Consider the following 24,896-nt stretch of genomic DNA (forward strand, 5'->3'; position numbering starts at 1 on the left):
GACAGGTATAGGAGTGGTTTGGAGTAATGGCGATTATATCTAAGCACTTTTATAGGGGAGTAATCACTCAGGATGTTAGGTAGTATTTCTGGGTTATGGTATTTGGAGGGATTAGAGACTAGAGTCCAATCTAAAAGGGTACCAGATGTGTGTGAGTTATTGGTATGGGTTTGTTGACAGATAAGTTGTGTAAAGCCATATAAGTTAATGTGATGAGGAGAGGTAGGATAACAGAGAGTTAGCCAGTCTATGCTTACATCCCCAAGGAGGATAGTATCATTGGAAATGTGATGAGAAAAATAGGAGAGGATGTTTTTTAGCAGATGGATATTATCCCCTGGCGAAATGTAGATAGCTGCTACTGTGATAGTGGTGTAGTCGTTAACATTAAGGTTAGCTGTCAGTAATTCTGCGAGTGGAAATAATGGAAATAATATATATATATATATATATATATATATATATATATATATATATATATATATATATGTGTGTGTGTGTGTGTGTGTGTGTGTGTGTGTGAGTGTGTGTGTGTGTGTGTGTGTGAAAACTCAAAATACTGAAATTCATTTAACTGAGACCACAATCCCTAATTTTCAAAATACTGAAAACTCATTTCATTGAGTTTCATTATACTGAAAGCTTACAATGCTGAATTTCAAAATACCAGATTTTAAGCCATAGATGTGATATGTGCTTTCCATTACATGTGAATTGCTTAACATAACAAAAAATACACAAATCCATGAATACCAAACATTTTATTACAAATAACATTAACATTCACAAAACCTAGGTTCACAATGTTAAATAAACCACGCAAACATCACCAACAATTCCTTTCACCAAATGAAAACTATAAAAGAAAAAAAATGCACACTTACAACACCAACTAACTCTTTCCAAACAATTAAGAACTACTTACCTTGTTAACAGAAACCAGAGGATAGAAAACCACACTAGGTGGGGGGGGGGCTATATATACTAACTCTGGAATTTCACTGTAGTGGGGAAATGAAAAGGCCACATACAATTACTGTACAAACTGCCATTTGGTATTTTACCTCCTCAAAGGGGATGATTTACTTTGTACTTCAACCCATTTATTTCTCTATTGATCTACCTATAATGTTTGTACATCTAAGTTAAACTTTATTTTACTTGTGATTTTTGTACTTCCTATAATGTTTGTACATCTAAGTTAGTTTAACTTTATTTTACTTGTGATTTTTGTACTTCCTATAATGTTTGTACATCTAAGTTAGTTTAACTTTATTTTACTTGTGATTTTTGTACTTCCTATAACGTTTATACATCTAAGTTAGTTTAACTTTATTTTACTTGTGATTTTTGTACTTCCTATAATGTTTGTACATCTAAGTTAGTTTAACTTTATTTTACTTGTGATTTTTGTACTTCCTATAATGTTTGTACATCTAAGTTAGTTTAACTTGATTTTACTTGTGATTTTTGTACTTCCTATAACGTTTATACATTTAAGTTAGTTTAACTTTATTTTACTCGTGATTTTTGTACTTCCTATAATGTTTGTACATCTAAGTTAGTTTAACTTTATTTTACTTGTGATTTTTGTACTTCCTATAATGTTTGTACATCTAAGTTAGTTTAACTTTATTTTACTTGTGATTTTTGTACTTCCTATAATGTTTGTACATCTAAGTTAGTTTAACTTTATTTTACTTGTGATTTTTGTACTTCCTATAACGTTTATACATTTAAGTTAGTTTAACTTTATTTTACTTGTGATTTTTGTACTTCCTATAATGTTTGTACATCTGAGTTAGTTTAACTTTATTTTACTTGTGATTTTTGTACTTCCTATAATGTTTGTACATCTAAGTTAGTTTAACTTTATTTTACTTGTGATTTTTGTACTTCCTATAACGTTTATACATCTAAGTTATTTTAACTTTATTTTACTTGTGATTTTTGTACTTCCTATAACGTTTGTACATCTAAGTTAGTTTAACTTTATTTTACTTGTGATTTTTGTACTTCCTATAATGTTTGTACATCTAAGTTAGTTTAACTTTATTTTACTTGTGATTTTTGTACTTCCTATAATGTTTGTACATCTAAGTTAGTTTAATTTTATTTTACTTGTGATTTTTGTACTTCCTATAATGTTTGTACATCTATGCAAATTTGCTTTTGTTTCAATTGGGATTTTGTGCTACTTCTAAATATTTTTGTACATTACAGCATGCAATTGGAGCTCTTCTCCCCAGGCCTCCACTGAAAATGGATTCTTCTGACCCAGTTGGACAAATAAATAAATAAATAATAAATAATGCCGTGATGCACAGAAGATGTTGTCTTACCATAAATGGACAATGGCTTTATAAACACTAAAGGCCTTAAGTTTTACTGCTACAAATGACAATACAGGAAATCAGCTGGCTTGCCCTACTTGTGTATAACAGCTCGACAGCTTTAGAAAGATTTCATCTATAGGCTATACCACAGATGAGAGTATAAATTATATATTGTGCATCCTGTCTCATTGCATATTCTGAAACATATGCTTGCAAAATTATTTGCATGCATCTGTTGAGTACCTCATTATATCAGCCTTCTGAATATCTATGTTACATATCATGAGAAATAATTAAAAGTAAGTGATTCAATTTTAATTTGACTAATGTTTCAACTCTTTCTGTCTGGAAATGTCTCCATTATATGCAATTTGTCAGCAAACTAGAAACAGTGATACCATAAATGTGATATATTCCAGTGAAGCCATAAATGTGATATATTCCAGACTGCTCAGAAAATCTGAAAATCCTGAAAAAGTACAGTGTGGTAGGTTTCTGCACCCATAAGAGAAGGAAATCTTAAATGTGTATAGCATGTATAAGTTTCAAGAAAGAGAAAGAGAGAATGATGCAGTAATGAAAAAGAAGTTCCTTAGCTACTGTGGTCCTAAGAAAAAAAAATAATTTTATTTGTCATTTGTTCTTCAGCAGGCTACATAGTTTTCTTAAGTTTATTGATGCTAATATTGCTGAATTAATGAAATGAGGCACATAATATGATATTCCTAAGCTAGATAATTTAGTATTTTGAGAAAGAATTGTGTATTTTATGACAAAAAGATCATCCAATGGCTTGATTACAGAAATAATCAGATTTCTAATTAAATACAGTACTTGGTATGAGCAGAGTTAATATAACGACCACAATTAAAAGAATTGACTGACAAATCTGATCTGAGTAGAGTGATTTCTGGGGTGAAATATTGAAAATAAATAAAACTGATTTAAATGTTCTGGATCAAGCATGACAAGCCAGATAATCACCGTTGAAAGAAAATCTCTTGAAGGATGTGTGACTACAGACATGGTAAAATGAAATGTCATTCTACTAGTCAAGGATTTACAAGTTGTGGCAAGAGAAATAATTTTGCTGAACTGTACCACATGAAAGAAATTAATTTTCAGTCCAAAATACAGCATGTATTTGAAAAAAACATGGTGTGAATAAGGATGGAATGCAGTGATATATATACTGTGTATCACTTATTAGTACATAAGTCTAACATTAGAGCAATTTATAAAATATAATTACCTAAATGATAAGTCAAGTACAGACATACTATATGGTTCATAAAGATTGCAAGTACTCTTCAATGAAAAACAATCTCCTGGCAGGTCTATAAGAATTAGTTAATGATCCATTAATTAAAAATGTATTTTTCTATAAGAAATTTTGCACTACAATAATGTGTCAGAAAACAGATATTTTCATGTGCAGTGCAGAACAACTTCTACTGTACATTAGCAGCAGAAATAATACAGTAGCCATTATGTCATTTAATATCCATATTGCTTAAAGGACTACAGGTCTACCCTTAACACTCAATTAACAAGACACAGACTTCTGTCTGCACAGCATTGCAGATTGTAATTGCTCTGTGGAGAGGTCCATATCTACCTGTTACTATGTACTGCAAAATTATACTTGTCAACCTTTTTTGCATAAAGAACATCATTTGCTCCAAATGGAGCTCCTGCCTAATGTGGAGGACTATTACACGTATTGTTCTGCAGTCACAGGCAGAAGATTGCCATAAGTGTGCACAGCTGATTGTCCGTAACTGTAGGTGATATATTTTCATACATTCTAATGTGAAGATTCACTTCCACTTCAGTTAGTGCTCCCACTAGCACGAGTACCACAGAGTCCCAGCTTTTGATGGAGACTCGCTGTGGTTGGGGAAGCAGTTTCCACTGCACCACATGGGCAGAATCACTAGCATTTTGTTATATCACAAATGTGGTACTTTTAAGCTCACAAGTACTCATTTGACATCCAGAAGACTGTTGAGGAAACTAGACTGATTTTCCACTTGGCCTAGATCACAGACTGGATAAGTGACTTGTTCAGAGTCCACAGTAGGCAAATAGAATGTGAGAAAATAATACCTAAGATTACAGGAAGCAGTTCATTAAAAGATTACAGGAAGCAGTTCATTAAAAGATTACAGGAAGCAGTTCATTAAAAGATTACAGGAAGCAGTTCATTAAAAGATTCATATTCTTTATCCTCTGCACAAATTTCCAGATTAAATGGGCATTTAATTAACACTTTGTGCTGATGTTCTCATACTGCTAAATCATGCTGAGCAATGAAAGAGGCAACAATTAGCAACTGTTGATGCATGTCTCATACCATAAATTATGGAATTTGGGAGTGAATGTTTGTAGGATTAAGAATCACACATGATGTTGGGAGTTCTTTAGTATAAGTGCATTTCATACAATGTACTGTGACTGTGCAATGAGGTATGTCTATGCAAAGGGACTGAATTCATTATGGATTTTATTAATAAATCGTTATGGACTTTGGCATGCATTTGTACTGTGTACCAGCCGTTCTCCAAGAGGCATTATATTTCTGAATTTTGTCTAAATTCATGACAGTGTATATTTTATTGGCAGGTGTCATGTGGAGAATTTCTAGAATTTGAACAATGTGCTGAACAGAAGTAGGGAAACATCACAACAGCCAGCAATGGAGTTGGAAATCTGAAAAATAAAAATAAAAACAAATTCATGATAGAGATGTGGTGTTTAAATTAGACATTTGTGCCAATTTTAATAGGTTCATAGGTTCATAGGTTCATACTAGGCTATCTGCCCGAGGGCATTTACAAGCCTACCCCATAGTTTTGTGGCTTACGCCACCCCTTTAGTATGGGGAACTATACCCATTATTTTGCTGTGCCTCTGTTGAGCAGTGACACTGAGGTAATCCCTGGGGTATATCTGCGATCTCCCATCCATTGGTCAAGATTTCTCTTGAACAAGGCCAGCGAGGTGCTCTGCCTCACATATACCGGGATTTTATTCCACAGCATAGGGAGTCTTTGGGTGATGAATCTATCCCTCCAGCACGTCCTATTAATAGCCGTGTCGAGGTTTAAGTCTCCAGCCCTTGTGGCCCTGACGGATCTAGATTTTTTGAGGTGAAGCATTTTCATCAAATCTGGGTTTGACATGGCCTTGTATGTTAGGCAAAGGTCACCTCTGAGCAAGCGGTAAGCGACTGAATAGAGCTGGAGTTCTTTCAGTCGGGCAGCATAGGACAGATGTTTGAGACCCTTTATCCTTTTGGTGAGGAACTTTTGTGGCCTCTCCAGCTGCTGCAAGTGTCGGGTCAGATACATTCCGAATGGGGCATTGTACTCAATCATTGGTCTGATGAGTGATGAGTATAGGGAGACTATGACCTCCCTTGATCTAGATGAGAATCCCTTCATGATAAGGTGGGCAATGTAGAAGGTCTTCCTAACTACTTTAGCTACATGGGTGTCGAATGACAGACTACTATCAACCTGGGTCCCCAGGTCCCTGATAACGTCTTCTGTACTCAGTGGATTGCCACCTATTTGGTAGCTAGGGGTAACCTTGTTTTTCCCGAAGGGTATGACTATGCATTTTTTGGCATTTAACTTTAGGCCATGGCTCTGGCACCAGTTATCCGTTTCTGTGAGACCCTTCTGAAGGATATCTGTGTCAGATGTGTTTTCTACTATGGCCCAGTTTGCAGTCATCTGCAAACTTTGTCAGCCATAACCCTCCTGTGTTTGCTTGTACTTCGGAAAAGTAGATGCCAAACAAGAGTGGGCCCAGGACTGAGCCCTGTGGTACACCACTTGTGACAGGCTTTGAGTCTGACATGGCGCCAGCAACTCTGACCCTGTGGGTTCTGTCACTCAGCCAGTTTGCAACCCATCTTGTGATGTATGGGTTAACATTTAAGCTGATGAGTTTTTCAATGATACCCGAGTGGGGTATTGTATCAAAGGCCTTCGCCAGATCGAGGTAGGCTGTATGGACTGCCTTTCCCTCATCAATGGCTTTGGTGACTGTTTGAAAAGTCAACCAAGTTTAGAAGGCATGATCTGCCTTTGACAAAGCCAAACTGGGATGGATCCAAAGTCTGCAAATTCCCTATGTCTTTATTTATGAGGTCCATTATGATCCTCTCCATGGCTTTGCAGATAAGGCTTGTCAAGCTAATGGGCCGGTAATTTCCAGGGTCGGTGGAGGCACCGCCTTTGTGAAGTGGGACCACAGTTGCAGTGCGCCACTCCCTGAGTACGTATCCAGAGGTAAGACTATGATTAAACAGCTGTCCTAGCTGTGGGTTTAATTCCTCATTGAGTTCGTGGAGCACACAGCCGGGGACACCATCAGGTCCCATGGATGCTGTGTTTTTTGCTTTGGAGAGAGCAGTTCTCACTTGGGCGTTGGAGATGTTTGGGGGGCTGCAATCGCTTGGTATAGATATCTCTCCTTTTGGGGGGGGGAGAAGTTTGCACTGAACCTGTCAGCCAGTATGTTGGCAATGTCTGTAGGATCAGTAATCTTCACATCATTTTGAACTAGTTCTGAGCATATCTGGGAGTTTCCTCCCAGGTTTCTAACATAGCTAAAGAAGGCCTTATGATTGTCTTTTGAGTCTTTAGCTATTTTTCTCTCAAAATTTGCTTTGGATGATTTTATGAGAGCTCTTAGTTTTTTACTTATAGTGATCAAGGGTGTCTTACCTTTTAAGGATTTTGCTCTATCTTGTAGTAGCTTCCTCCTTTTGTTGTAGAGTTTGTTTATGGCTGGGGTCCACCAGAGTGGACGCTTGCCTTTGGTACAAAGAGTCTTTGTTTTGCATGGGATTGCCTTATCCATGCAGTCCTGCAGGTGCTGGTAGAAGGCATTTGTAAGTGATTCAGCGGCTTGAGTACTGTTTTCCGTCGGCTCGGGGCCCTAAAAGGAGACCCCACTAGTTTTTAGAAGTGTGAAGTCGGCTTCGAGAAGTTCTTTACTGTGGTCTTTTTATTTCAGGTGGGGTGGGATGAGGACCTCCAGCGAGATTAGTTTGTGATCTGATCTCACCAGTGAGGGTATACTTCGGTGTTGAACATTGTGCTCCCATGTTCGTGATGATGAGATCAAGTATGTTTTCTCCTCTTGTGGGGATGGTGACTAGTTGTTCCATGGCATTTGAGTTTATGAATTCCAGGAACTTTTGGGCTAGGGTGTTTGGGCTTGAGTAGTGTTCCCAGTCTATATTAGGGTAATTGAAGTCACCTAGTATGATGGTGTTTGGTGATACATTTATCCCCTCTAGTGTTTTCAGGAAGGCCATGTGAGGTTCCTGAGTTTGTGAGGGTGGCCTGTAACATGCTACAATTTGCAGAGCAGTCTTGCCTATGGTTAATTGCACCTGGATGGTCTCCGATGCATCGTGCGTTGCCACCAGTCTTGAGGTGTGGGTGTCTTTGATGAATATGGATACCCCCTCCTTTCTTGGTATTGTCCGGATTTTGGGGCGGACGCATGATAAGAGGTAAAACCTGATAGTGCTGGGGTGCTCTCAGGAGCCTTGAACCAGGTTTCTGTCACTGCACAGACATCGATGTTCTCCATACTGAGAAGGGCCTCGAGTGCGTGCATTTTGAGATTTAGACTTCTGGCATTGAGCAGCATTACCCTTAGTTTTTTCCTTTTTGTGTTCTAGGGTGGTAGGTTTAGAATTTGAGCCTTGCCTAAAAAGGCACTATGGGGTGGCAAGAGCCTTTGCCAATATCCGGAATCCCAGGGTGACAGGTGCAAGCCGTCTCTTGAAGCAGCGTGGCTTGTCCAGCATGTCATCCCAGGCAGACAGACATTGGATCCCCTTTGAATGACACCAGAATTTAAGCCAATTGTTAAAGCTGATCATCTTATCTCTGTATTGTGGCATCATTCTTGGTGAAGGTAGGATACTGCTCAAGGTCAGGGTCATACCTGCCTGGGCTACATAATCAGAGAGCTCCTCAATGTCTCTTTTCATGTAGTCCAAGGAGGTACGTCTCAGGTCGTTTACACCAGCGTGGACAATGACTGAGTCATATTTGTACCTGCTGTTGAGAGACCTGAGTGCTTGCGTTATGTGGCGGATTCTAGCGCCCGACAGGCAGCTTACTGTGACCTTCTCCTTACTCAGTCTGGTGAGCGGGACGTCAGTGTGTCTGACTATGGAGTCACCAATGACTAGTGTGTCTGGCATTGTGTTTGGCCTTAAGGGCTGTGACTGTTTGACACTCTGACTGTGAGGTCTATGTGTTGCAGGTGTTGTGTTCTGAGGTGGTGGTTGTTTGGGTGTCTGCTTTGGTGGCCTCTGCTGTTTTGGTAGATTTTTGATCAGAGCCGAGTATGTCTTTGTGTGTTTATGTGTATGATTTGAGGTTGTGATGGTACTATGTGAGACTGGGTCTATAGTGTGTGTGGTAACCTTCTCCTCCTGACTGGTCTTGCCAGTCCTATGTTGAGAGAGCTCAGCCTCCAGTTTGGCCGTATAGTTGCATCTCTCGCATGTATTTGTGTTTTGTGGGAGGAGGAGAGGGTTGTCTGTGTACATGAGGCAATTGTAACATTGCCTCAATATTCCCAGGTTCACCAGCTGAGCAGGAGAGGACACTAGCAACTGATCCCTCGACATGCTAGAAGGACTAGACAAAAAAACTTTAAAAGAGATTCCGGGCGACGTGGCTGACCGAGAAATGTGGGTTTGCCCTTCTGGGGTGCTATCTATAAGAGTGCCGTATCAAGGTAATAAGTACTGTAGGAGCAAGTGCTAGGTTTAACAGATAGAGAAAAGACTACTTGGAGTCAAGTAGAGATGATCTTTTTAGGTATTAGAGAAAGTGCTAGTAACAGGGATGCTTAAAGGTAAGATTGAAAAGAATGCACTCTGCAGTGTGCACTAGAGAAGTTAGATATGAAAGTAGGTAACCTGAGTTTTACCTGTTTAAAAGTTAAGGTTTAGTGGAGAGTTACTATTTTTAAAACAGCAAGATGGACTGAAAGGGGTGGTTACTTTTGTATTTTGGTACTATGAAATACTGTAGGATGGTCAATAAATTTAAATAATTGAAGGGTGGGATTTCAAAAGTGATGGTTTTGTGATTACTCACATAAGCCAGTGAAAGTAGAGAGAAATGAGATATATGGTCAGATTAACATAAGAGGCGGGCAACTAGAAAGACAGTGGTATTTAACAAGACAACTTAAATGGGTGGGAGGGAGGGGAAAAATTCTGCCTGACTCAGGACAGAGAGAGCTGTGGTCTCTTTTGAAGTTTTAATATGCTGTTAAACAGAATGCAAGCAAAACACAAGGTAAAGAAAACAAACTACAGTATTCAAAATATAGAAAGGCAATACAGAAATACAAAAAATAACAGCAAACTAACCTTTCCTTCACAGCAAAGTGTAGCAGAGTCTGGATGAGCCTTTCTGGTAAAGCCAGACAAATACTGCAACAGACTTTCAATTCAAGTGTGTAAGGTACCACATCAGAAAGAGCAAAACAAAGCTGCTGAGTAAATTGTTTACTTGTTCTGGTCTCATGTAAGATTGAAGGATTAGAACATGCTTATGTGTAAAAAGAAGAAAGTGTAACATTCATTTCAAGATAACTGATGTAGTGAAAATACATTTGGTTTTAGGTCATTTGGCTTGACAAACACTAGAAATTGTAAAGAAAATGCACAAAAGTGAATGCACAATTACCGTCTGAATCTAGATGCATTCAGTTGTTTCTTTATTCTTTTATTTATTTATTTACTTATTTACCAGGGTAGTGCACCGATCAATACTGAGCAATTTCAGGTTTATCCCAGGTGAAATACAAAACAGTTTACAAAAAATAAAGGCAAAATGAAAGCAATAACAGAGCAGTGCATATAAATTACACTGAAAAAGTGCAGTTGTGTAAAATCTTACCATAATCGTATGTCCTTCTCTTCAATATCGCAGTATTCATCATAGAAGAGATGTCCAGCCATGGGCAGCCCAATACTCGACCAGTATAAAAAAGTTTAAAAGAGACCTTGTATATGTCACATTTGTGCTTTCTGCAAAGAATGTAGGGCATAAAAGGGACATATGTAAGCAACTACCTAGAACTGAATTGCCCCAGAAGAGAATAGTCGCCATATGACAAAACACTCCATGCACATTATGGGCGGCGCAGTGGTGCAGCGGTTAACGTTGTTATCTCACAGCAAGAGGTTCACCAGTTCGATTCTCAGCTGGGGTGCCTTCTGTGTGGAGTTTGCATGTTCTCCCTGTGTTCGCGTGGGTTTCCTCCGGGTACTCTGGTTTCCTCCCATGTTCCAAAGACATGCATCTGGAGCATTTCTCCCCGGGCCTACACTGAAAACAGGCTCTGTGAAACCTAGTCGGACTTTCCCGGTCAACAAATGATAAATAAATTAATTAATTAAAAAAAAAAACATCCAGAAGGAAAAAATGCAGAATAAACAAGAAGAGGTTGGAGGGAGGGGGCAAATTTTGCAACAGTGAAGAGAAGGACATCTATTGTTATGATAATATTTTACACAGCTGTACTATGTCCTTCTGTATTACTGTTGCAGTATTTGTCATAGAAGGGAGAGTAAAAAAAGCTCAAAAAACAGAATGGGATGTGAAAGGCTGAGAAGAGCCCTCAACAAACCCACATAAAATGGTTTCAGCAAAACCTGCTCTGGCCCTAGAAACGATATCCAACTTATAATGCTTAGAAAGTGTATGCACTGAAGACCACATAGCAGTATCAAGGATGGAATTGGTGTCCAACCCCTTGAGGAAGGCACCAGAAGAAGCAACAGCCCTAGTGGAATGAGCTCTAACAGAAGTAGACAGGGATTTGCCATGAAAAGGATAACAAACTGAAATGGCCTTAGATAGCCTGCAGGAGATGGTTTGTAATCAACGGCCTCAGATATTCTGGAGGAGATGGTTTGTAATCAACGGCCTCAGATATCCTGGAGGAGATGGTTTGTAATCAATGGCCTCAGATATCCTGCAGGAGATGGTTTGTAATCAACGGCCTCAGATATCCTGGAGGAGATGGTTTGTAACCAACGGCCTCAGATATCCTGAAGGAGATGGTTTGTAACCAACGGCCTCAGATATCCTGGAGGAGATGGTTTGTAACCAACGGCCTCAGGTATCCTGGAGGAGATGGTTTGTAACCAACGGCCTCAGATATCCTGGAGGAGATGGTTTGTAACCAACGGCCTCAGATATCCTGGAGGAGATGGTTTGTAACCAACGGCCTCAGATATCCTGGAGGAGATGGTTTGTAACCAATGGCCTCAGATATCCTGGAGGAGATGGTTTGTAACCAACGGCCTCAGATATCCTGGAGGAGATGGTTTGTAACCAATGGCCTCAGATATCCTGGAGGAGATGGCTATGGGTTACTAATAACAAAGTGTTATAGTCCCATTTCTGATCCTTTCTGCTTCTGTTTGTTTTCTGTGTGGCTCTGAGTCGGTTACTTAATTAGACCATAATCCTATACTATCCTGAAGAGAGGAGTGGGTCTGGCATGTTTACCCCGTTCCCAAATGAATAAAAAACAGAAATTGTAAAAATGAACTGCTGGTTAAGTGCAAATTCTGGCACTGCTTCAGAAATGAATTCTGAACTTGTACGAGATCTGTGTCCATCCTATTAAGCTATTAAGTTATTTATTTGTTTAGACCATAGGAATATTGAGCAAAGGAATGCCCCTTTTTACTCATGATCAGACAAAAACTGAATGTAAATGCATTTATTCAGCTAGAATATATATACATATATATATATATATATATATATATATATATATATATATATATATATATATATGTGTGTGTGTGTTTGCATATACTGCTATGCAATTGCAATCAACAAAATGCATATATCTGCAAAGGCAGGAAGAGCAGTTTATTTATAATTGCATATATTAATTACCTAGCAGAAACAGACTCATGAATGCACTTATTTACTATGGTAGGCAAGACTGGTAAAAATCTGCAGTTAGTATATGAGCTCTCAAATCCATTGTGAGATATTATGGAATATAAAACTTTGTTGTTTAAAACGGAAAACACATAGCTCCAAAATCCATAAGTGGAAACAACCAACAACACACAGCATCTCATATATATTCACAAATCTCTGGCCATCATAGGTCTATACATGCCAACTGGTACCCACTTTCCCATCTTGGAAGAGATCCTGTCCTAGATCTTGGCTCACATAAGACTAGAAACCATCTTACTAGTAGTCATTAACATAGACTGGCAAAAGATAGCCCTAGAAAACCAAACAAGTGCAATTCAGCTGAAAGGCTTCTCTCAGTTATCAAGACTCCAAGTAGCATTAACAAGGCCACATCTGAAAAATCCATCCTAGACTGGATTCTAACATCCACCCCAGTGTTGCCACAAGTGGTACCCTACCCAATAGTCTAAGTGGTGACCAGCTAAGCTACATAATCAGACACCCCAAACAGCCCCAGAAGGTTCATCACTGTAACGTAGTCAGAAACCTCAATAACTGCAATACAACTCTACTACTCAGGAGGGGGACAGGATAGAAATGGTGTAGGAATTGTGGTGAGAGAGAGGCTTCAGTGAGGGATATCATCAGAATTAATGACAGGCTCATGGCAATCTGACTCCAGTGTAATGATAGGGCAGTATTCATAATCTCAGCCAATGCCCCACAGCAGGGTTGTGATAGTGAGGAAAAGAGTGCACTCAGAAAGCAGTTGCAGGACCTACTAGATAAAGCAGGCCAACATAAATTGGTGTTGATAATGGGTGACTTGAATGCACATATCGGGAAAGACAGAACAGGATATGAGGACTGCCTGGGTCCACATGGGTGGGGCAACAGAAATAAAGAAGGAGAAGCCATTCTAGACTTCTGTCTGGCAAATGGCTTGATAGTAGCCAACACATGGTTCAGAAATAGAGACAGTCACAAGATCCCATACAAAAGCAGCCAACATGCAGCTGAGGTAGACTTCCTCCTAGTAAGGAAAAGGCACTGGAGTAGAATCCATGATTGCAATGTCATCCCCAGTGAAGCAGTTGGCCCACAGCATAAACTACTAGTTGCCACAATCAGCTGCAAGCATTGGTCAGATAAGGCTGTAAGGTCAACAGAGACCAGGCTGAAGACATAGAAGTTGACTGGAGAGAAAGTACAACAGTTCAAGGAATTACTCAGGGCTCTAGCACCCCAAGAAGAGGGGGAAATAGATGGAGTTGAACAAGAATGACAGCGCCTAAAAACAGCACGTGTTAGGACTACAGAAAAGATATGCGGCCGGGCCAGGTATGGAAATAAGGTACATAAATAAAGCTGGGGGTGGAATGCAGAATTCCAGGAAGTCATCAAAAGAGAGAAGGAGTGCAGGAAGAAGAGGGAGATAGAAAAAGCTGGCCAGGCTAGGAAGGACTACTGGTTGGCTAACAAAGAATCTAAGAAAGAAGTTGCAATAGCAACGAATAGGGCATCAGAGGCACTCTGCCAACTTCTGGAAAGTAACTCAGTAAGTGGCACAAAGAAACTATATCAGGTTGCAAGGCAAAGACAAAGATAAAGAAGATAGTCAGACACTCTTCGTAAGGGATGCCAGCAACAACCTGTTCACCAGTCCACAGGATATCAAAGGCAGATGAAATGAGTATTTCTAGCAGCTCCTGAATGAAGTAAACCCCACAGAAGCAGTAATGTCCCAGAAACAGCCTATGATGAGAGAAGAAGAAGAGCCCACCCTAGAAGAAGTAAGAACAGCACTAAGGGAAAGCAGAAGGCTCAGATGAGGTCACAGCAGATATGATAAAGATGCTGGGTGAGATGGGGAGAAATGGCTCCTGAGGGTATTCATAGCAGTGTGGAGAGAAAGGCATATCCCAGATGACTGGAGAATAAGCATACTCATGCCAGTGTACAAGAACAAAGGGGACATCCACAACTGTGGGAAGCACAGAGGCATCAAACTCCTATCACATATCATGAAAGTTCTGAAGATAGTGATTGATAAATGAATATGCAGAGTAGAATGTAAGATGGGAGATGAGCAGTTCAGATTCAGCTCAGGATGCAGCACAATTGACCCAATGTTTGCAGTGAGACAGATACTTCAGAAGAAGCTAGAGATGAGGAGAGAGTCCAACAGGGTATTCCTAGATTTGGAGAAAGCATATGACAAGGTCCCAAGAAATTTGATCTGGGCAGTACTGTGGTGGTTTGAAGTCCCAGAAACATTGGTAGAATTAGTGCAGGCTATGTACAAGGACCCAATGACTCAAGTACAAACAGTGTTCAGTCTCACAGAAGGGTTCCCAGTGGGAGTGGGTGTAAACCAGGGTTCAGCTCTGAGCCCACTGCTGTTCATACTGGTGATGGACTACATTACCAAAAAGGTCAGAGGGGGCAGATCAACATAGTTTCTGTATGCAGATGATGTGGCATTACAAGCAGTCTCTGAGTTAGAACTTCAAAGGACAGCAAAGGATAGGAGAACGGAATGCAAAACTGAAGGCACATGGGATGAATCTAAGCACAGATAGGACAGTGGTAATGGCAGCAAACTGGGGGAATCAGAAGAAGCTGAGAATAGAGATAGAAGGGAAGATAGTGGAACAGGTAAACAGCTTCAAGTATCTGGGAGGGGTGGTTGAGGAGAAAGGAAGTCTGAATGAAGAGATCAAAGCTAGAATCAAAGGGGCTGCAGCCAACTGGCATAGAGTGTCTGATGTAGTCTATGACAGAAGAATGCCAAAGAAGATGTAAAGTAAGGTGTACAAGACAGTGGTGCTACCAGTACTACTGTATGATACAGAAACCTGGGCAGTAAAGACAGAACAGTTGAAGAAGCTAGAGGTGATGGAAATGAAGTGCCTGAGAAGGGTGATAGGATGCACACTGTGGGACAGACAAAGAAATGAGAATATAAGAGCAGAAGCCAAAGTAGCACCAATTACAGAAAAGAGCAAAGAGAATAGATTATGGTGGTTTGGACATATGTGCAGAAAAGCAGAATACAGTCTGGTGAGGAAGATTTGGGACAGACAGGAAGAAGGTAAGAGGAAGCGAGGACATCCAGCAAAGAGGTGGATGGACTGTGTGAAAGAAGATCTGTCATATTCAGGCATGAGTGTTGAAGAAGGCAGGAGTGTGGCACTGAATTGAGGGAGTTGGCAACAGTTAATAGGACATCCTGACCCCATGTAGAAAAAAATGGGCAAAAGGGGGCTGATGATTTCACACAAGAAAACATTTAACACAAAAGTTCTATATATTAACCATTAAGAACCAAAAGACTTAAAAACAAACTATCCCTTTGTTAACTAAAAAAAAAATGAAAGCAACTCAAACAACTTAAGAGGTAAAGCCTGGAAGTCATGGCTACACACCAAGTCTCAAACATCCCTTCAACAATATACACATTTAAGGAGCCATAGGAAACAATGTATAAAACATGGCAAAAAATTATTATAGCAACACCCAGAATTTATCATCAAACAATCCAAAAAATTTCAGAAAGTCTATAAATACATATTGAATCCTTTAAAATCAACCCAGCCCAATCCATCTAAACCAATAACTTCCAAAGCATTCCTTCACTATTAAACTTACATTTCAGAAATACAATAACCTCTCTTCTACAAAATAAAATTATTACAAATCCAGCCATCGCACCTCAATCACTGAACCCACAACAGACCTTCACACTCACTCTATTGCTTACAGCTGTAATTAAAAAAATACCTATGCTCCCTTAACACAGCAGCCACTGCCTTGATTAACTTCTATCTGAATATCTCAGATTAGCACAGATATCCTTGCATACCCTGTCTGCATTCTAATAAGCCACTCTATCCAAGAAAAATATGTCCCCATCTTATGGGAAAAAATCCTGTATAATACTCCTTTCATCAGCCAATCTCACAAACAATAGAGCAATCATCATCCTCTTACACTTATCAAAAATCTTGGAAAGATGTATTCCCTTTCAACTTACTACATATATATTACTTCTCATAACTTCCTCTCTCCCTCAGAGTATGGTTTTAGACCCAATCACAGTACAACCACTGCCCTTCACAGGTTCACAGGTATAATGAATCACAATAGATGTTCAGGTTGTTTAACCTCAGCCCTATATCTGGATCTATCTAAGGTAGTTGACATAATCAGTCATGAAATTCTCCTAATTAAACTCTCTTTCTATGGGGCTATCACCCTCCTCACTTTACCAGTTTCTTAATTGCCTCATTAATAGGTCCCAAGCAATGAAATGACAAGATGATTTTTTTCTCTTTCTTTCCTTTATACATCAGAGTCTAAGACCACCACTGTTTAATTTCAACAACCTAAACACAGAGGCCAAAGAGGCCACTGTAGTACACCATGCTGAGGATTCCATGATGACACCACTGTAATATGTGCTCCAAACACTCAGTCAGAAATCATTCCCCTCCATAGCGGCATGGCTCAATAACTCACAACTCCTCCTGAATCAAAATAAATAAACTACTACTTTCATCCCTAACCGTCTCTCTTCCCCAAATCTACCTTTAATATACTGTCATCCAACAACTGGTATCCCACACCAAACTAATAACTGTCATTATAGACAAAAACAACCTGAAATTTGGTCTCCAACTTTAGCAAGCCATAAAGAAGGCACGGCAAAAGCTAGGCTAACTCTGTAAAGTAAAACACTACCGTACTGACTCTGCTAGACAAATTGTTGTCAGCGATAATGAATAATGGAACTGTTGTCATGAATGAAACTGACTGTAAAATGTGAAACAATGCAAATGATGTCCGTGAAATATGCATAATAGAGATTTTCTCTGGGCCTCTGCTGAAAAAGGGCACTGCTCAGTTGGACTCTCCCAGGAAATAAATGTTAATAAATAAAGTATATGAAATACATTTTGCAAGTTACCAGCAACTCAAGAAAAGAGTAAGAGTCAAATGCTGCAAATTTAAGTTCACATCTGAGGCCAGGATTTGATCTTTTGTATCGGTTCAGCTGGCCAAGCACCTACATACATCATCATGATGACTGCATTCATCTTAGATAACTGCCTGGGATTCTACTATGGAATATGAAGAAGACTGATAGGTGATCTACTTCTGAGAAGGATGTCAGCTGATATGAAATTAAAACCCATTCTACAGCTAAAGTATCATCCCTTTGCTGAGGTCCACGGGGGTTAAATGCTTCCAATTAACATAGCCTGCTACCATAGTAAATCACAATCCTGGTATTACCAAATAGCTACTGCGTTATAACTTGCCTGAGCTTTGACAGGTATCTGGATGCCAATTGTATAATTTCTGAATTCTCAAAATGTCTCTATTCAATACATTAAATGACCAGCAGTTTAGCTGAGCGGGTTAAGACTATTCATTTCAATTGAGCCAACGTATAGTCTTTGGTTTGATTACCCTGGTTTCCATTTGCTGACTTTAAGCAACTGACTTCATCTGGCAGTGCTCCCAAATCATCCCAGGAAACAGGCACCTAAAAGGAGAACAGCACCCACAGACTGAAAACACATGTTGATTTTATCAAGTTTTGATGTTTCCTACATTTTAACATTACTTCTGAACTCTCTCTCTCTCTCTCTATATATATATATATATATATATATATATATATATATATATATATATATCTATATCTATACATATATATATATATATATATATATATATATATATATATATATATATATGGATTCGCTTCAGAAGCTCGAAATACTGAAATCTCGAATTTCAGTATCTAGAGCCCAATAAGTTGAATCTACAAAACAACGAAAACTGAAAATCGCGAAATTCAAAACCTCGAATACCGGAGGTTTTGAATTTCGCGGTTTTACTACATATACACACACACCATCCACCACACAAACACACAATCACTGTACTACATGAAAGGAGGGGAGCAAGCCCCCCTGCACCCCCATGTGGGGGGCTGTGCCCATCACACACCCCCTACTTAAATATTCTCACTCTGAGGTCACACTACATACAAACACACACAAAACACCACCACACAAGCTACTTTCTCTTCACACACACACACATACACACACACACACACACACACACACACACATACACAAACACACACACACACACACACACACACACACACACACACACACACACACACACACACACACACACACACACTTACCTGAATACATGACCATAGCGGAACTTTAGAAGCATGAAATTAAAAACCTCCGGTATTCGAGGTTTTGAATTTAGCGCTTCTAAACTTTCGCTATTATGTGGATTTAGCTTCTTGGGCTCGAGATACTGAAATTCGAGATTTCAGTATTTTGGGCTTCTGAAGTGAACCCATATATATATATATATATATATATATATATATATATATATATATATATATATATATATTTTTTTTTTATATTCTTAAATGTAATTCCAGAGTCTGCCCACATGGGGTCTGGCATTTTGATTAAGTCTACCTCCAGGTATCCCACAATGCAGTGTTTGGCTTTAAAGTATTGCATCATAGCCCCATAAGCTCTTGTCAATGCACTGACTGTACATGTGTTTTCACATATACCCCGCTTTCTTTTAGCCAATCAGGTTTAATTACCATTACTTGCTTTTCAATGACTACTTAAAAGACAAACAGGGATAATCACACAGAACAATATTCTCAGCAAATGAACTTCGTATCCTGCTGTGAGCTATCAGTCACAGCAGCAAACAGCTCAAATTTGGCACTTTGACAGATATGAAGGGGAGGTGTTTAAGGGAGGGGAGACGAGTTTAAGGACTACAATTCAGGCATAAAGAAAGAATAAAAATTGGCCACTTTAGAAAGAAAAAGAAGTAACAGGCGCTGAGAATACTGTTCTGTGTGATTATCCCTGTTTGTCTTTTTATGTAGTCACTGAAAAGGAAGAAATTATGAAATAAACATGTCTTTTCAGTCTGTGGGTGCAGTTCTCCTTTATCCTAGTTGGTTTACTTGATTAACACATAAATAAAATAAATCAATGTGATAGACCAAAAGCAGTTATCCTAAGTCAAAAGATTCTGTTTTACAAGAGGTGGATGGAGCTGATACAGTCTTATGGTTCCCTGAAGAGTAGATTTCACCTGCTATATCTGAAACTTGATGAGAATCATTTGTGCAAGGCTGAAAAGCTGGAAGGTTACATTCATTTGATTATTTCAAAGATGGTACATTTTAACAGCAACTCCCTTGCCTTGATATTCAGTTGGATAAACAGGTCATTTTTTTGGTGGAATATTCTATATTACCTTATCCTGGATCTTCCTCTAACAGAAGTCACCACCCTAAGACAAATGAATTCACTGCCCAGTATAATAAAAAAAAAATACCACCCCTCTCCCATTGACAGTTCGTGTAGAAAGCCTCAGGTAAAAAAGGTGACCTAAAGTCTAGGCTCTGTCTCTTTCTTTACTAGCAATACAAAGTCTGTTTTTACTGGGTTGGTTATACTGTTTATTTACAAAGTGAAATAACCTGGAAAAGAAACAGCATTTACCTAGTAGTTCATCAATAATTAATTAAATTTACATTAGTACTATAAAGGTGATACAGGAAAACTGAGACTTGGATCGTAACAATAATTAGCATTTATCGTAGATTTGATAAATAACATATTAAACTTCCTCTAAGAATAATTTATGCATACAGTGTCTGATAATTTAAGTAGTGCTGTTTCTACATGCAAGGGAAGAGTGGTGAAATTTTCTTACAATGTGATAAGGTCTTACACTTACGTAATACTTGCCTGTTTTACTGAAACATACTTAGTCATACCTTCAGGTCTTAGTACATAAACTGCTAAACTTGGCACAACAAATTAACTTTTGTCCCTTTATAGGTTCATCAGTTCATAAGTTTGGTAAAGAAACAAAGGCCTATTAGTCATGTAGGAGCTTGGTGAGTCATATCCCATGGTGGTACAAAGCTGGCAGGGGACTGCCAAATGCCAGAATCCTGAATTTTTTGACATTGAAGGCAAGGACATTTCTACTTCACCAACTGTGTGTAATGTTAATTGACAGTTTAAAAGATGTGGTATTAGCAGAGTTAAGGACAAAGTTGCCAAGTTTGCACTAATCTGAATATTTGGTCATCCAAACATTGGAATCACTTTCAGTGTCTGTGAAAAAGATGCCAAAAGGAAGTGCTCCCAAGGCAGAGTCCTGAAGGACTCCATGGGTGACATGAGATGGTGAGGATAGAAGTCCTCCCATTCTTACATGTTTTGTATGGCCACTTAATAAATTGTGGATCTATGTTATTTCAGCTTTATTTACTTTTAAATACCTAAATTTATGGATGACATTGTGATATGTAGTGAGAGTAGAGACCAGGTTGAGGAGACCCTGGAGAGGTGGAGATATGCTTTAGAGAGGAGAGGAATGAAGGTCAGCAGGGCTAAAACAGAATATATGTGTGCAAATGAGAGGGAGGGTAGAGGAATGGTGAGGATTCAGGGAATAGAGTTGGTAAAGGTGGATGAGTTTAAGTACTTAGGATCAACAGTTCAGAGTAATGGTGAGTGTGGAAGAGAAGTGAAGAAGAGAGTATAGGCAGGGTGGAATGGGTGGAGAAGAGTGTCAGGAGTGATTTGTGACAGACGAGTACCAATAAGAGTGAAAGGGAAGGTCTACAAGAGGGTAGTGAGACCAGCTATGTTATATGGGTTGGAGACGGTAGCACTGACGAAAAGGCAGGAGTCAGAGCTGGATGTGGCAGAGTTAAAGATGTTAAGATTTGCACTGCGTGTGACTAGGATGGACAGGATTCAGAATCAGTATATTAGAGGGTCAGCTCAGGTTGGACAGTTTGGAGACAATGCAAGAGAGGCGAGATTGCTTTGGTTTGGACATGTGCTGAGGAGGGATGCTGGGTATATTGGGAAAAGGATGCTAAGGATGGAGCTGCCAGGTAAGCGGAAAAGAGGAAGGCCTAAGATAAGGTTTATGGATGTGGTGAGAGAGGACATGCAGGCGGTTGGTGTGAAAGAGCATGATGCAGAGGACAGGAAGAAATGGAAACAGATGATCCACTGTGGCGACCCCTAACGGGAACAGCCGAAAGAAGATGATGATGATGATGTATGATTCCCTCACAGGTCATATATTAAAGTGTTTTAATATGACTGAAGTAAGATGCATTGGTGAATAGACCTTCATTCAGGGTGGCAGTCATACTCTCAAAGAAATTTATGAGGTTATACATATATAATCAACCTGTATTGATACAATATCAGGTTATATCATACAGATTTTTTTTACTGCCTGAGAAAGACTAATGATAGTGAGGCTGATGAGTTAGAGATTATGGAGATCTGTCAAAGGGCTTAGCTTGTGAACTGGCAATACAATATCCTGCTTCCAAATATCAGGGACATAGCCAGTTTATAATGTTGCATGAAGGTTGAGTTTTAGGGGGTGTGCTAGGCTTATTGATTGAATTAATTAGTCTTCGTTTTATCTCATCATTTCTCATATTTCAGACCTTACATAGGGTGCAAGTGACAATTTAAGATGGAATTTAGTTTAGGATTGTGATGCAGGAATGAAAACCAGATGATAATCTCATATGTGGCTTTGAATTTTGTTACAAGTCTTTATGTCTTAACTATATCCATTGTCTCTGCTTTAGTGATATCATTTTCTTCAAGCACACAGCATTCTTGCTTCTTTTTCATTTTTAGATGTTGTAGTTCATAGGTTCATAGGTGTGTACTAGGCTAATGATCCTGGGGCCTTTATAAGCCTAGCCAAAGGATTACCCTGGCATAGTGACACCCAACCTTAGTCTCCAGTGCCTCTGTCAATTAGAGCCAATGGAGTGATCCCCGGGGTGAATTTTCTATTTCCCATTCACTCATCAAGATTTCTCTTGAAGAGGGTCAGCGAGGTGCTCTGCTTAACATGTATGGGAAGTCTGTTCCATAGCATGGGTAATCTCTGGGTTATGAACCGGTCCCTCCACCATGTTCTGTTAATTGTGGTAATGAGGTTGAGGTTTCAGGAGCTTTCTGGAGCTTGTGGTGCAGAGATATTGGGATTTCTTTATATGTAGTATTTCTAACAGAGCTGGGTCAGACATGGCTTTGTAAGTCAAGGAGAGATTGCCTCTAAGTAGATGATATGAGACAGAGAATATTTGGAGTTTTCTGAGTCTGTCCATATAGGACAAGTGTTTAAGGCCTAGGATCCTCTTTGTGAGGTACTTTTGCAGCTTCTCCAGTTGTTGCAGGTGTCTAGTGATGTATGTGCCAAATGGGGCATTGTACTCGATGATTGGCCTAATGAGGGAAGAGTAGAGGGAGACAATGACCTCTTTCTTCCTGGATGCAAAACCCTTAGTAATGAGATGTGCCACATAGAAGGACGTTCTGAACACAGTGACAATGTGGTGATCAAAAGAGAGTTTGCTGCCAACCTATTATAACACCTTCTGTGTTCAGTGGACTACCATCAATGCGGCAATTGTTTTTTCCCAAAGGGGATGATGACACATTTTTTATAGGGTCATAGGTTCATAGGTTTATACTTGGCTATCTGCCCTAAGGCATTTATAAGCCTAGCCCAGAGTTTTTGTGGCTTACGCCACCCCTTATGTTAAAAAATACTGTGCCCATTAGTTTGTTGTGCCTCTGTCCAGCAGTGACACAGAGATGATTCCCGGGGTAAACCTATGATCTCCCATCCACAGATCAAGATTTCTCTTGAACAGAGCCAGCGAGGTGCTCTCCCTCACATGGACCGGGATTTTATTCCACAACATAGGGAGTCTCTGGGTGACAAATCTATCCCTCCAGCATGTCCTATTTATATCCATGCTAAGGTTTAAGTTGCTTGCTCTAGTGGATCTGGTAGATTTGGATTTTTTGAGGTGGAGCATGTCCATTAATTCCGGGTTGGACATGGCCTTGTATGTCAGGCACAGGTCACCTCTGAGCAGACGGTATGTGACTGAATAGAGCTGGAGTTTCTTCAGTCTGGCAGCATATGACAGATTTTGGAGTCCCTTTATCCTTTTGGTGAGGAACTTTTGGGGTCTCTCCAATTGCTGCAGGTGTCGGGTGAGATACATCCCGAATGGGGCATTGTACTCGATCATTGGTCTGATAAGTGAAGAGTACAGGGAACAATGACCTCACTTGATCTGGATGTGAATCCCTTCATGATCAGGTGGGCAATGTAGAAGGTTTTTCTAACCACTTTAGCAATGTGAGTGTCAAAAGAAAGGCCACTGTCAACCTGGGTCCCCAGGTCCCTGATAACCTCTTCTGTGCTTAGTGGATTGCCACCTATATGGTAGCTTGGGGTTACCTTGTTTTCCCGAAGGGTATGACTATACATTTTTTGGCATTTAACTTCAGGCCATGGCTCTGGCACCAGCTATCAGTTTCCATGAGACCCCTCTGAAGGATATCTGTGTCCGATGTACTTTCCACTATGGCTCCCAGTTTGCAGTCATCTGCAAACTTTGTCAGCCATAGTCCTCCTATGTTAGCCTGTACTTCTGAGAAGTAGATGCCGAACAACAGGGGGCCAAGGACTGAGCCCTGTGGGACACCACTGTGACCGGCTTGGAGTCTGACATGGCGCCAGCTACTCTAACCCTGTGGGTTCTGTCCTTTAGCCAGTTTGCAACCCATCTTGTGACATATGGGTTTACATTTAAGCTGGTAAGTTTCTCTATAATACCCGAGTGGGGTATTGTGTCTAAAGCTTTTGCAAGGTCAAGGTAGGCTGTATGGACTGCCTTTCCCTCATCAATAGCCTTGGTGACTGTTTTGAAGAAGTCAACAAAGTTCAAAAGGCATGATCTGCCCTTGACAAAGCCAAACTGGGTCGGGTCCAATGTCTGCAAGTCCCCTATGTCTTTGTTTATGAGTTCCATTATGATCCTCTCCATAACTTTGCAGACCAGGCTTGTTAAGCTTATGGGGCGGTAATTACCAGGGTCCGTAGAGGCACCGCCTTTGTGGAGTGGGACCACAGTCGCCGTATGCCACTCCTTGGGCACGTATCCTGTGGTAAGGCTAAGATTAAACAGCTGCCTTATGTGCAGGTTTAGTTCCTCATTGAATTCGTGTAGCACACAGCTGGGACACCATCCATTGGCCCTACTGAATTTTGGCATTGAGTTTAAGGCCATGGTTCTGACATCAGTCGTTGGTCTCAGTGAGGCCATTCTGTAGGATGTCAACATCACTTGGGGAGTTAACAATAGTTCCCAACTTGCAATTGTCTGCAAACTTTGTCAGCCATAGCCCATTCGTGTTGACCTGGACTTCAGAGAAGTAGATAGCAGACAGGAGTGGACCCAGGACCGAACCTTGTGGGACTCCACTCGTGACTAGTCAGCAGTCTGACTTGGAGTCAGCTACTTTCACACTGTGGGTTCACCTTGTGATATAGGGGTTGATGCCAAGCTTAGTGAGTTTTTCTATGATTCCTGAGTGTGGAATGGTATCAAAAG

The sequence above is a fragment of the Protopterus annectens genome, chromosome 1.part1 (genome assembly GCF_019279795.1).
Source record: "Protopterus annectens isolate FY-2018-M chromosome 1.part1, PAN1.0, whole genome shotgun sequence".
NCBI lineage: Eukaryota > Metazoa > Chordata > Ceratodontiformes > Protopteridae > Protopterus > Protopterus annectens.